The following is a 14806-nucleotide window of genomic DNA, read 5'->3' on the forward strand; positions in this document are numbered from 1 at the left end:
GAAGCAGAGAGGCATTCAGCGTGTATGTGTGAACATGGGCATGTGTGTTGGTGTGTGTGTGTGTGTGTTATTGTGTGTGTGAGCGAGAGAGACCAGAGACCAACTGAAACATTAGAGTCCTTGCTTCGACGTGTGAATTCGATCCTGAGGGGTGCTACTGCTCTTCCCCTTGATTGCCACTGTGATTTTTACACCATCTAAATGCCCCAGCCCCAACATGCCTCTCCCTGCCCCCACCGGCCACATCGGCTTTCTTCCTCCCCGCAAATACCCCCCCCCCCCCCCCGCCCTCAACGACACCCTCACATCAGGGACCCGTGTTCGTGATCGTGCATCGGCATCAGTCAGGGACGGGAGGACGTGGGTGGAATTTATGCGGTCATCTGTGGGTCGCCCGCGGTGACCAGTCTGCAGACAGGGGTGGGGCCCACGATCGTCTTGCGGTGCCAAGCGGCAAAGATTAACTGTCGTTCGCAGCTCGCCAGGGGCCTCGTAATTAATGCTGCGTCACTTCCCTGCTTGCCGCGGCTGGACGATGCGCGGGAGGGACTTGACACGCCATTGATGGAGTTGCCATTTATGGGTCAGCCATATGGTGATGAGATCAACGCAGGAAGACAAGGAGCTTCGCAAACAATCCCCAGTGAGAAATCTCTCTCCAGGATTTATCCTAAAATGACACTCTCTGACACTCTCTCTGCAGAAGCAGAACACATTTTTTTTTCTCTCAGGGAATCTTTTCTTCCCCCCCCTTGTTCCGGGTGTGCCCGCAGGTCTAAGAGAGCTCCTGCAGGTACACAGTGGGGTGTTTGTGTGGGTGGGGTGGAGGTGTGGATCAGCCTATCCTCTGCCCAGCATGGGAGAAACATTTTCACTGTATTTGTTGTGCAAACTGAAATAAATGAAGAGCACCCAGAGTCAGGATATTTGGCTTTAATGGAAACCATGTTGCTGGGCTGGCTTGATCCAGATCTGCAGTTGTTTTCAAAACCCATTCCTGCCCTTCGCAGAAAGTAAGTAAATATTGATGGCACAGCGTGTCCAAGGATACTGATTGTTGAGAGTGAATAATGAGTAGACAGAAGAACAGGCAAGAATATAAAAAAAAAGAATCCAACAGAAGCAGACAGTTTGGATTGTATTCTGAGTCCGAAATAGAATGTATAGCTGTTGAAAAATTTGAACAGGGCTTTCTATTTTGGATTGAAGACAAGAAGGGATGCATCAATGACAGTCCAAAGAGTGGGTGTGGAATGAGCACAAAACAGCACGCACGCGCACACACACACACACACACACACACACACACTCACGCACACACGCACACACGCACACACACACACACACACACACACACACACACACACACACACGCACACATGCACGCATGCATACCCACACATCATCACACTGGAGAGAAAAAGGGTGGCTTTGAAAGACTCCCTCCCACCTCTGTGTAGGCCTAACAAATCCCTCCATTGAAGTGGGCTTAATTCTAAAGACCGCTCCTCTCTCTCCCTCACCGGATCCAGGATCCTATTTGCACACAGACAACCACACCCACACCTAAGTTCCCTTCCAGCAAGGTTGCTCATAAATATCTATATAGTGTAGATTCTGGCGTAATTGATAATCACAAGTTGGGTTGAAAAAAAAAAAAAAAAAAAAAGCCTCCACAGTCTATGGCTTGAATAGGAGATTAAGCTGAAAGGTTGCGAGCTGTTTTATAATTCGCTGGCTGAATGAAACACAGAGAAAGGGATTGTTTTACAGTGGGAAGCCACCCCAGCCGTCTCTCGGTTCAGAGCATGAAATTGCCTTGCAGTGCCCAGGGCCCGCCCCGAGATCATCAAAATGAAACACTGACGTAGAAATGTGTATTATATGGCCGTATTGATCACATCACGCAGCTCTATTCAAACTCACCCTACCCCCTCCCCCGTTTGCCCAGCCTACCTCCGAAACATGCTGGCGGGTCAACTTGGGAGAAATGTGTTTCTTTGCAAACATCAAAAGGGAAAAAAAAGGGAGAGAGACTGTCGGTGAGCAGCTCGATTTGTCTTGAGGAAAACTTAATGGGCTCAATTCTCTGATGGACCCACTTCATCTAATGCAGCCGAATCCATTTGCCTAACCACGGCTGGATTTAAGACGAGAACACGACCATTTGAAAGCTTTGGAAATTGCCCTGGAAGCAATGGCTTTAAAAAATGGGGAGGGGGGGCTAGCAGGAAGAGGCAATCTATAAAAGACAGCTGGCTCATCAAACATTAAAACAGCACAGCCCAAATGTTTTTTTTTTCTTTGTCAGAGAGCACTGTAGACTGACTCATGAGGTGAAGAGCTGCAGGTGCTTCCCTGTGTATGCAGATACACTGGGATGTTGCAGTTGATAGATTGGTCAGACAATAAACGCAATAGCAAACTTGTCTAAAAACATGCTTCACATTGCAATAGGACAAAAGTGTTGATTGGGGAGTATAATTTGTTTGGTTTCAACTTGCTTCTCTGTGTTTCTTAGTGTGTGTGTCTGTACACAACATGAACAACACATGCTCTATAATTGTATGGTTGCTCAGTTGCACTTGAGTGAATTCATGGCAGGTGTTCAACTCCAGACAACCTCCCTGTCTGTGTTTTGTCTCTGTTCATCTCTCTCTCTCTAACTCTTCTTCCTCTCTCCTATCTATCTATCTATCTATCTATCTATCTCTCTCTCTCTCTCTCTCTCTCTCTCTCTCTCTCTCCTCTTCTCTAAAGCTTTTTGTCTTCTCCACTCACTTTGCTACCTCTCCCTCTTTCTCTTCCTCCACCCCCCCCCCCCCCCCCCCCCCCCTCCCCTCTATTTTGATCTAAATGAGGAAGGAGCAGGTTGGCGCAGTGGAAAGGGGAGGCAGGTATGGCTCCAAATGCAGTGAGAGCAATTTACAATTCCCCCTCTTAAACAGGGAGCCGTGGCGGACGGTGTGATGAGCTTCATTTGGGCTCTGCTGCTCTCATCCTGACGGCTGGAATAATAACAGCGGCAGCACTAGCAGAAGCAGCGGTAGCTGCCTTCTCCTGTCCTCATAAAGACAGCCAGCCACCCCCCTCTCCTTGCACCCCACTGCTTTCGCACACGTGCACACACACAGATGCACACACACACATACACACACACACACAGACACAGACACACACAGACACAGACACACACACACACACACACACACACACACACTACACAAACGCCCACACTACAGACCCACATTACACACATAGGTAGGTAAATAGGTAGGCTTGGACTAATACACACACAGATTCATGCACCCACAACACACATACATATATACACACACACATATACACACACACACACACACACACACACACACACACACACACAGATGCTCACATTACACACCCACATTACACACATTAGTGCAAGGCACACGCATGCATGTGAGCACACGCACACACACATATACTCACACTACACATGTGCTACACAGATAGGTGCACACTTTCACTCATATATACACAGACACACACACAGCAGTTTCTCAAATCTATACAGACTCTTCATGAGTTTCGTTGCCAATAGCACTCCCACACGCTTCCGTCTTCTGTTCTATATCGGCACTGAAGCTTACATTAATACCGTGCGGCTCCCGGGTAGCCAAAGCTGCCTTCTTTTCTTTTAGATAGAAGTGAAAAACTTTCCCTCTCCCTGCGTGGGAGACATTCCCCAATATGAAGATGTTTGGTCAGCCATTTTAGCAGTGGTCACCAATGGCCTCCAATGGCTTTCCAAATTGAAAAAAAAAGGTACATCACTGACTCTGGGTGGTTTGTTATGACATACAACTTCAGAGAACTCCAGGAGCTGAGTGTGAAATAGCAAAGCACACGAGAGAACACTCCTGCCTCCCTCTGCTCCATGCTTCTCCATGTTCTTAGTCCTCGCCCCCACACTTCCTCTTAGCTTCTCTCCATGCTTCTCTCTCCCCCTTCTTCATCCCTCTCTCTCCCTTTGTCTCTCTCTCTCTCTCCTTCTTCATCCCTCTGTCTATCTCTCTCCCTCTCTCTCCCTCTCTCTTCTTCTTCTCCTCCCTCTCTCTCTCCCTCTCCCTCTCTCTCTCTCCCTCTCCTTCTCTCTCCCTCTTTCTCTCTCTCTGTGTGCCCACGTGCCTGGCCACAGAGGTGCCCTCCTACACGCCCTCTTGAGTGCCACCCCATCATGCCCAGAGCACAAAAGGAGTGGAGAACACGGGTTGTGCAAACATATCAGTTTTCATACCTCGGAACCGGGTCCGGTGGATCGATGGCCCCTGATCCCCCGGGGAAGCCCTCTGGCTCCAGACAGAAATAAAAATGTAAACACCGGGAGGGCCGACGGGGCGCGGCGAGGCACGGTGGTGGGGCGCGGCACCTGGGGGGGGGGGTTCTGTGACGGATTAATTTGCCCTCTTACCACCGCTGGGACCATAAGTGGCTTTTTTTCTCCTCTGTTTCGGGAGGACCAGAAAATTAGATTTCTTCAGACTGTTAGAGACATGGCACCATACTGCCCTTTCTCACGGACAGACACACACAGACACACACACAGACACACACACAAACACACACACACACACACACACACTCACACACACAATGCTGGTGGAGGCTATTAAAGAGTGTGATTAAAATATGACTTTGCAGAATGTATTAGCTGTCCATGCATAGGTCATTTTGAGGCAATACTCAACTTTTCTCTATTTCAGGGAAACAAAGAGGCTTGAAGGCATTACTTTGAAATCGAGCTTGGTCCAATTAAACTGCGGCCACTTCCTATTGTTTAGGGGTCTGGCTAATGGCCATGCACAATTGATTTACCCCTTCCAGGCTTCTGACACTTCCAAAAATCACAGCCCCCTCTTTGCCCCTCTCTCTCCATCTTTAGTCGTCTCTCTCACTCCCTCTTGTGCTCTCTAACATTCCCTTTCTCTCCCACTACTCTCTATTACATACATCTCTCTTTCTCGAACATATTCCTACACTTTATCTCTCTCACACACTATCTTTCCTTGACTCACTCTCTCACACTCTCCGTCTTCCTCATAGACACTCCCTTTCTCTCCCTCACTCTCTCACTCTCACTCTATCACCCTCTCCCTCTTCCTCATAGACACTCCTTTCTCTCTTTCTCTCCCTCACTCTCCCTCACTCCCCCCCCCCCCCCCCCCCCCCCCTTCTGGTCTGCCAGCACGCTTGGGGTTTCAGTCTTAACAATCTGCACAGAGATGGAATTTGAGAGAGGAGAGTCGCTCCATTGACAGCAGGGAGCCACCCTCTTGCTTGTCAGTATTGTCAGGGGTAATGACCTATTACCGATCGTCTGTCGGCAGCCATTCTCCCATTCATCACCAGATATTTTATCAGTCTCTGTTTCTCGCCGCCTCACTTTAAGATGGATACTTTATGAATATGAGTGCTGATGTGCTGAAAAGGAGGATGATGCATCACATGTCTCCTTTTTATGACGGCCTGGACACTGGGGTCAGATTGGAGTGGAACTCTCTCCTGTATTCACCCTTGTCTCTCTCTCCATCTTTCATTCATTCTACAAGTCTTTCACTCCCTCCACATATCTCTCCTCATATCTCCTCTCTTTTCTGAATCAGACTGGATCACCATCCCTTAATGCCCCCCCCCATCTCTCTATCATGACAGGGCATTGAGAAGATAAGCATCGCTGAGCCTCACTCACTCCAGAGACAGGGCCACTTCCCTCCCGGAGTCAGCAGATTACATTTTAGAAGTTGACAGCTTGTTATCACTCTGGATGGCGGGAGGGCTTAGTCTTTTGTTCTTTTTTTTCCCCTCCGACCACGCTCTCACTCTCTCTCACTCGCTCTCACTCTCTCTCACTCCTCTCTCCTCCTGGCCTCTGCGGTGACAGTAGATAGAGCCTTTTCACCCAGGGGAGGCCACTTTACAGAGAGGGGCCATCTTGTGTAGGGATTACGAAGCAACAGAATCAGCAGACCTCCAGTCAGTCAGGTGTCTGTATATGTGTGCGTGTGGTGTGTGTGTGTGGTTATGTGAGTGTGTTATATATGTTAGTATGTTCTTGTGTAAGTAGATATAAGTGTGTGTGTATGTGTCTGTGCGTGTGAGTGTGTGCGTGTTTATGTGAGTGTGTGTTTATGTGAGGATTCCTCAAATGAAAAAAAAGCTCAGACTGACTGATGATCGGAGGCTTCTTAATGGACCTTTTGTGGGCCAGCCCGGGACGCTCTTGAGTACAGTGTGGTCAAACACTATGAGTTGATTGAGCTCTTTGTTCCACTTTGTCCATCCCATGACGTAATTGTCTTACTCTGAGGCACACCAGGGAAATAAGCGCCTATAATAACTGCTGATGTTTCCCTTCCCCCTCGAATGGCACAGCAGCTTTTGGAAATCGTCTTTCCTTTTCAATAACGCTAGTTTTGCCTCAGGTGTCCTCCGTTACATAAACATTGCAGACTGCTCCTTTAGGGACAACATGCTCTCACCGCTGCACTGCTCTGTATGACGCTCCTTCAAATAGCTCTGTCTTGTCTCTAACAATAATGTGGCCTATATTTTTGCCAGAGTCGCGTTATGAGAAAACATAACTAAATATGGTCCTTCGCTGTTCTTCATATCTTTGAATATCCCTCCACTCTCTCTTTTGTGGTTCTTTCTTTTCCTGCAGAACTACATCACTCGGTGGTAAGGGAAGTGGTTATGTAAGCACTCTCCTGTTTTTCTTTTCTTTCTCTCCTCCCGTCTCCTCCTTGCATCCTTCACTCCCTCCCCCCTCCCCCGCATGTCATCTCTGAGAATCTTTTTTACAGTCTGTCTCTCCTGCCTGTTGGGCGGTGGGGGTGGGGGTGGGGGGGGGGGGGGCTGTGAGCCGTTCTTAGGAGCCGGAGTCGCGGCAATGACATGTGTTCTCACAATGTGTTCTCTGTCTTTCTCCCACTTTTTCTTTCTCTCCTCTCCCTCTCTCTCTCTCTCTCTCTCTCTCTGAAGCACACGCCACAGAGACAGACAAACTCTCTGATGGGAGATGAGGAACTTTGAAGGGGGGCATGAAAGTTGAGGGATTGAGGGAAAATTGAGGGATCTGGGTGGGGTGGGGCTGGGGAGGGGAGGGGTGCAGCATCCCACCAGTGAGCGTGATGGTTATGCAACAGGCTGATTACATCACCTTTATGGGTGTGTGTGTGTGTGTGTGTGTGTGTGTGTGTGTGTGTGTGTGTGTGTTCTTTTTGGGAAACTCTACCTACTCTGTTCTCTTTCATGCCTTTATAATCCGCCTGGGATACAAAAAAATAAAAATGCTGGGAAGAAAACTGAAATAATATCACACATTCAGAATTCCCTTTGATATGAGCCCAATCTTGTCTGTTTCTCTTTCTCTCTCTCCCTCCCCCTCTTCCCCTCTCCCTCTGTCTGTCTCTCACGCTTCTCTCAATAGTCGTGAAAAGAGACACCCGACATGCTGGTGGTTATTTTCAGCCATTGGTCTGTGTGGGAGCTGGAACCGGCCGTCTTTTGGCCGTGCATTAGACATGTATATTCATGTCTAGGACTCATTAAAAGGGCCTTTGATAGTCAATCCGCCGCTGATTAATTGGGGTCCCCTATGGCGAGGCAAACGCATTATGTCTCTGTTTTGTTTTCTTCGCCACAGACCGTGGAGGAACGCTTGTCAGACGTGGGGGGGGGGGGGGGGGGGGGGGAGCACCGGGGACGAGGGCAGCCAGGACCCTGTCAAACTGAATAAGTGGCAGAATGGCATCACTAATGACGACGGGCGCGATGTGGCACCGTGAGGCGCAGCACGTCGCGGTCGGTTGCGTATCCCGCCTCGCCAGCTCACCTGCTCGTACTAATTACAAAAGACTAATGTACAGTCTCATTGGAACGCCTGTGCCGGAAGCACACGTCAATTGGCTCCACCTGTCCACACATACACACACACATATACAGTATATATACACAATCACGCACAGACAGACACACACACACAACACTGAAACACAGACACATATACATACACACAGAGAGGCTATGACAAATTCACACATGCACATGTTATATGCATACACACACATACAGACACACACTCACACACCTCATCCCTCCTCATCTTCAGTAGATCCTGCTCAGACAAATGAGGCAGAGAAGAAGTGGGGATCAATGCGGTGTGGGGCGTAGTAAGTCGGTTAAAATCGGCCGCCTATATACTGTAGTATTGATTGCTGTCAAGGTCCTTCTCCAGTATAGCTTCAGTCACGCACACTATGCACAAGTGAGTTAGAGCGCTGTAAAGGGCTGGGCAGCAGAGATGCCTTTCATTTGAATGAAATTGGGCCACATCCAAGATACCACTCACACACACACACACACCTCTCTACTCTGCTTCTTCATCGTGCGCCTGGTTGTGGCAGTATAACAGAGGGAGCCGAGGGGACGACCCACTTGCGCTTCTTTCTCGCTTTCTCTCTCTCTCTCTCCCTCATTCCACTTCCCTCTCTCTTTATTTTCTCTCTCTCTCTCTCCTTCCCTTTTCTTCTCTATCTTTCTCTCTCTCTCTCTCTCCTTCCCTTCCTCTCTCTCTTTTTCTCTCTCTCTTTCTTCCTCTCATGGAGCAACTCTTTTTTTCATCCCTCCAATCTTCCCTCTTATCCGCTCACACATAAAGGAGAGAAGCCTCGTCCTTCACCTTCTGCTTTCACAGCTATTTCTAGCCTGTGTGTGTGTGTGTGTGCATGTATGTATGTGTGTGTGTGTGTGTATGTGTGTGTGTGCGCGCATGTATGTATATTTGTGTGTGTGCGAAGTGTGTGTGTGTGTGTGTGTGCCCACGTGTGTGTGTGTGTATGTGTGTGAGTGTGTGAGTGAGCGAGGCACCTAATAGGGGCGATGTAGCGCACCTGAGGCAGAGCCACTTCAGAGATGCTGCTGGCCAGACTGTCAGTGCTGCTGCCTCTGGGTTAGCATGAGGCATGGGCATGGAGAGAAGCCTGCCAAGGGTCTCAGGTGCTTGGGTTGCACAGGTCGTCTCTGTTTTTATATGACTGTGTACAGAATGTGTGTATGTATACGTGTGTGTTTGAGAGAGAAAGTGTGGTGTGTGTGTGTGTGTGTGTGTGTGTCTGTCTGTTTGTGTGTGTGTGCATTCCATAGTGTGTGTGCTGGCTATTGAGCATAAGCTGTCGTATACGGTATTTCTGTCTCCCAGCCTGTGTGTGAGTTTGTGTATGTGTGTGAAAAAAGATACACGTGGACAGCAGTGTCTGTGTGTGCATCCGTGTGTGTTTGTTGTGTACGTGTATGTGTATGTGTGATGCCACACTCTTGTGCTCCGACAGGTGTCTGTCAGATGAAGGGGCGTGCCTGCCCCCTCCTGCCCACCCCTCCTGTGTGCCAGTGGAGAATCCCCTGTGAGAGGCAGATTAAAAACAGTGAGTGGCGGCCTGTCTGATGGCAGCCCTCAAAAGAGATTTCAAAGAGCCACCTCTCAGCTGGAGCCATCTGCCAATCTGTCCACACCCTGTTTTCATTTCCACTGGTGCTTTTTACTCTTTCTCTTCTCCTCTTTTTCTTCTCTCATTCTCCTATTCTTTTACTTTTTCTTTTCTTTTCCTCTGTGGCCCAGCAGGCTCTCCTCGGCAGAGCTGTGACAGTGGTCATGGCGACCAGCCTGGGGTCGGATCAGCCACGCTGACAGCTCTCAGACGTGTCACGTGTGTGTGTTTGAAGCTGGCGATAACGCCCTCCAAACACACACACTTTTACCATCGCTAAAACTCAGTCATCCGCTGATATCACAGCACCTTCGTCATGCAAGCTCTCCCCACTGTCCCTATTAAACGTGGCCTTCCCATGTTTCATATTTCTTCTATTCATTTGACTTTCACGGTTTAGTGGGTAGCACCGGATCGGCTGTTTTTGAAGTCTCTCTTTCTTCTTCCAACCCCCCCTTCCCCCCCAAACCTCATGTGAGAGACATGAGGAAGAGGAGGAAGAGGAGGAGAGGATGGTATTCAGGAGGCAGCCATGCTGCTTGGCCTGAGTCTCAGTCCTGCATTAATGGGATTTGGGGCTGTGCTTCTCTCCCTGTGCCAGCGAGTCCCTCAGAGAGAGAAAGAAAGAAAGAGAGAGAGAAAGAGAGAAAGAGAGAGAGGGAGAGAGATGGCTGCAGCAATTCTCTCAAATGCAGAACACTGAACATCACTGGGTTTCAGTGCTGACCTTTCAGACCGGTTGGATTTGTATTAAACCTGAAGATATAAACCGAGAAATAATTTTTTTGGGCAAATATATTGTGTTACGCTCCGGCAACCTGAATTGTTTTGGAACATAGTTTTGTTTGTGTGTGTGCGTGTATCTGTGTGTTTGGTGAATGTGTATCTGTGTTTTTGGTGTGTGTGTGTGTGTTTGCACGTGTGTTTGGATGCAAAGGGAATCTGCCCTTCTTCTCTCATCACATCCATCTGAAGCGATCCGGTACAGAAGCCCCTGAGCAACCGAGGTTAACCAGCTAAGCGACCTCGGCACCCAGCCTTCCCGTTGTCATGGGATTTCCAGCCTGTGTGCCTGCCTATGTGGGCTCAGGTGATTTGGACCAGGTGTGTTCAGCCTTGGGCAGTTAAGCCTGGCTTTCCTGTAACCTATCAGGCCTCCCCTGGTGCTTTTCTTCAGCCAGTATCCTTTGACACCTGCTTGTGGTTGTTTCCATTCACTATGGTGACAATGGAGTTTGGCAGAGTGCAAAAACAGCAGTGATAAATCACCGTGAAACATCAGCCCTACGAAGATGTGGTCAGGGATACCTTCCAGCCAAGGCTAACAAAAATTAGTTTTGCTTTACCATAGCCAACTCTAAGGCACGTGATGGAGAAAATATGAGCTCACTGCCAAAACAACACAGACAGTCTTTGTTTCCTGAGCCAGAGAGCATGGGAAAAAATATGAAGTGTACAGTGCAGTTGGAACCCCCCCCCATCCCCTACCTATGTGGACGCTTCCAGCTGCATTAGCTGGGCCTCCGAGCTCTGGGTCATCAGCACAATTTAATTACATTAAGAGGCAGCCAAATTAGACTCTGCAAACAGCACTGGCTTAAAGGATTACTGGACCTCTTGTATGCGAAAGATCAAGTTCTGCCTTCCAGCTGGAAACAATATGTACTTTTCAGCTCTGAGCCCGTGCAGGGGAGGACTCTGGGCAGGGGTATTAGAGTCACCTGGGGCGGGGGCAGGGGCGGGGGCAGGGGCGGGGAGGAAAATGCATCCTTGGGGGAGTTTGCTCCAGGGGATGTCTGTGCAAAGATCACAACTGTGCTGATCTATTTTCCTGCTGTAAGCACAGTGTAGCTTAAACTCTCCTTCCATTGGCTGGTATTCCGAACTGTTACTGGGTGTAATTAAACAGATCAATACGTTGCCGCTGCTGTCCCCTACATCTCACCATTGATCTGTGATCCCTCTGTTAGTTTGACTCATGAGTAGCCTGATGGGAAGTTGGAGGTGAAACTCTCCACAGTTGATGACTACTGACTCACCAGCATCAGTCGCTTGTGGAGGGGACCAGGCAGGTGGCTTTTCTCTCGCTGTGTATGACATACCATGTGATGGATCATTAAGATGCGTCAAGGGCAATTTGATGGGATTTGCCTCACATGGGTGTGGAACGATTCCCAACACGATTTCACATGGCGCAGGGCCCTTGTTTTGTTCATCTCTCTCTCACACAATCTCTCTCACACACTCTCTCTCTCACACACTCTCTCTCACACACTCTCTCTCTCACACACTCTCACTCAAACACTGAGCAGGATCTCAGTGGATTACATGCTGAAACGAAGGAGAGTCAATACGGCCTCCTGCACGCCGTGATTAGCAGGAAGGGAAAGGGAATAAAGAGATGGATTAGTTCTGTTCAATTATCAACGGTAACACAAGAACAGTGTGCGACCAGGGTCTAGTCAGAATTTTCCACTGCACCAACCGGTCTGCATCTACTGTACCTCACAGTCAACACATGCAAATAGACACACACACACACAGATGCACACGTACACACACACACACACTCACAGACAGACATACACACACACTCACAGACAGATATACACACACAAACACACACACTCACACACACACACACACGCACACACACACACACACACACTCACACAAACACACACAACACAGACATACACACATATTAAGTAAGTAGGAGTGCAACTCCGATCTAGCCTGTGTGTGTATGTATGTGTGTGTGTGTGTGTGTTTATATTTATATATATATATATAAATAAATGCCATGATCTTCACCCAAGTAAGGATATGAACAGAGTACACACAGGATGCTCTGATGATTTAGGGCCTACAGACCAACACACAGCAAGATTTGGGGCGCAGACTCAATGTGGCCTCTACGGCGCACACTGCAGTATATAAGCTTATATCTGTGTACTCACAGCAGAGGCATCACAACAGGTCAAAGTTCGCGCCCTCAATTTACTTTGGCTGCTGCAACTCCATTCAGCGAATCTGCCGCCTTAGGGATATTCCAACTGCCTTTCCACACCACTCCACAAAACAACTCTTTTGAGGAGAGATCATTGGGAAATGGCTGGCCGTAAAACCGCAGCTTCATACTCTGCTATTGTGAGGCCTTATCTCGGCAATGGGGGGAGCGGGGGGCACTTTGCCGAGGCCAAACAAATCGGATGAGTGCTGGAGTGAAGGAAATAGAAACAGACATCCACTTAACTCCACACTGTAGGCTTTATGGGACAGATAGGTGGGAAATAAGATATCACAGAGAGAGCCCGAAAAAACCCCACAAAAAACATCTGAGTGTGAAATTATTTGATGCAGCAAAGTTCGGTCATCTCATTTCATCTTTAGGGGCTAGAATGACATCAGCTGAAGACTTAAGGGGTTTTCGCCAGCATGCTGAAATGTCCTCACATCTTTCCATATCTTTTTTACCCGAATGAATACAATTGTAAAAATGATGGAATGCTAGGCCACTTTCTTCTGCATCAAAAAGGCCCCGAACAGACAAGACATCTTATGAAACATCCTGGATCTTACCGAAACAGGATTAAACACACACTCACATACACACAATCTTTGAAACACACACTCAAACACACACACAAACACACTCGCCACTCGATGAAAGAAACCTCTGTAAATAACCCTCATTATCTAACCAGGCCTATCAGACACACTCGCATTTTCCCATCAAGCCTCTGTGATCTGGCTCGGTCTGTGTTATCAAGGAACAGACGTATCATCTCCCCCGTTACCATGGCCTCCGGGGCTGCTTAGCCGTGGGAATATAGGTGTAATGGACAGGGCCTGGACCTGCTATTTCCGGCGTGCCACTGGGCTAATGGTGCGTTTTGGTGGGTCGGAGCAAAAACAAGCGTCGTCGGGGAGGAATGGCATCCCTGAGAGCACTGAGGTAATCAGTTCAATATTAGTGTGAGGGGAGAGCCCCCTCGGCATAAGTGCCTCTTACTGACGGAGAAGCAGGCGCCGCTGTCTGTGAGCGCTGCCAATACTGATGACAGATTCATACAGATGACACACTCGCCCTCAGTGGTGCTCTCTCTCTCGCTTTCTCTCTCTCTCTCTCCCTCTCTCCCTCTCTCTTGTTCTCTCCTGCTTTTACATTCTCTCCATTCTCCTCTTTCTCCATCTGATCTTTAGGGCTGTAAATATGTTTTTGAATGAGCAGAAGTACTTTAGCGTCCTAACTGGGACTCTACTGTTTGGAGTGGAATTTGGTTGGTTTGATTAGTCTGTACTGATGAGTATCTGTAATTGAGAGAACAAGTTTTTCAGGAGGAGTCACTTATGGCAGGACATGATGCAATTCAATAAATTCTCTGAAAGTGCAAGGCTGGATTGTCTGCATTTTGCACATAGATGGGTGGGGACGGGTTTGCTGAGGGAGACAAGTTGAAAAAAGTACAAGTATAGTCGTAAGCCAGAATCTTTCAATTAAAATCCATAGAGTAGCCTATGAAACACAAACGCACACGTTCTATCGTTGTTCCTGTGTTGAGTCACTTACTCATATACAACTCTGGACTGTTCTAATCTTAATTGTTCAGTCAACACGGAATGCATTTATATAGTGCTTTTCTACTCATAGAGCACTCAAAGCTTTACAGATGAATGCCTCAGACATCTACCTATTCACACACCGATGGCGGCGGCTACTATCTAAGGTGCCAGCCTGCACATCGGGAGTGGTTGGGGGTTCAGTGTCTCTCTCAAGGACACTTCGACACTTGGTGAGGAAGAGTCGGGATCAAACTAGCAAACCTTATGATCACTGAACGACTCCTGTACCTCCTGAATCACTATCGCCCCCAACAGAGTAAGGAGGTGCTAGTTCTGCTGATTCAGTGTCCAGACCTCAGCTGCTGACACCTTCAGAGCGGTGCTAGTGACAGACCCTAATAGCCATGGGTTTCAGCCCCCTTAGTTGACACGCCCTCAGTGGTGCTCTCTCTCTCGCTTTCTCTCTCTCTCTCCCTCTCTCCCTCTCTCTTGTTCTCTCCTGCTTTTACATTCTCTTCATTCTCCTCTCTCTCCATCTGATCTTTGGGGCTGTAAATATGTTTTTGAATGAGCAGAAGTATTTTAGCGTCCTAACTGGGACTCTACTGTTTGGAGTGGAATTTGGTTGGTTTGATTAGTCTGTACTGATGAGTATCTGTAATTGAGAGAACAAGTTTTTCAGGAGGAGCCACTTATGGCAGGACATGATGCAA

General features: G+C 48.3%; 1 protein-coding gene across 1 annotated transcript in view; it reads right to left on the reverse strand.

The window, feature by feature from the left end:
- LOC105892639 (carbohydrate sulfotransferase 8) overlaps positions 1-14806 on the reverse strand; it is a 167811-nt gene that overhangs the window by 101829 nt on the left and 51176 nt on the right. The gene's annotated exons all lie outside the window — the stretch shown is intronic.

The sequence above is a fragment of the Clupea harengus genome, chromosome 6, assembly GCF_900700415.2.
Source record: "Clupea harengus chromosome 6, Ch_v2.0.2, whole genome shotgun sequence".
In the NCBI taxonomy this organism is placed as follows: domain Eukaryota; kingdom Metazoa; phylum Chordata; class Actinopteri; order Clupeiformes; family Clupeidae; genus Clupea; species Clupea harengus.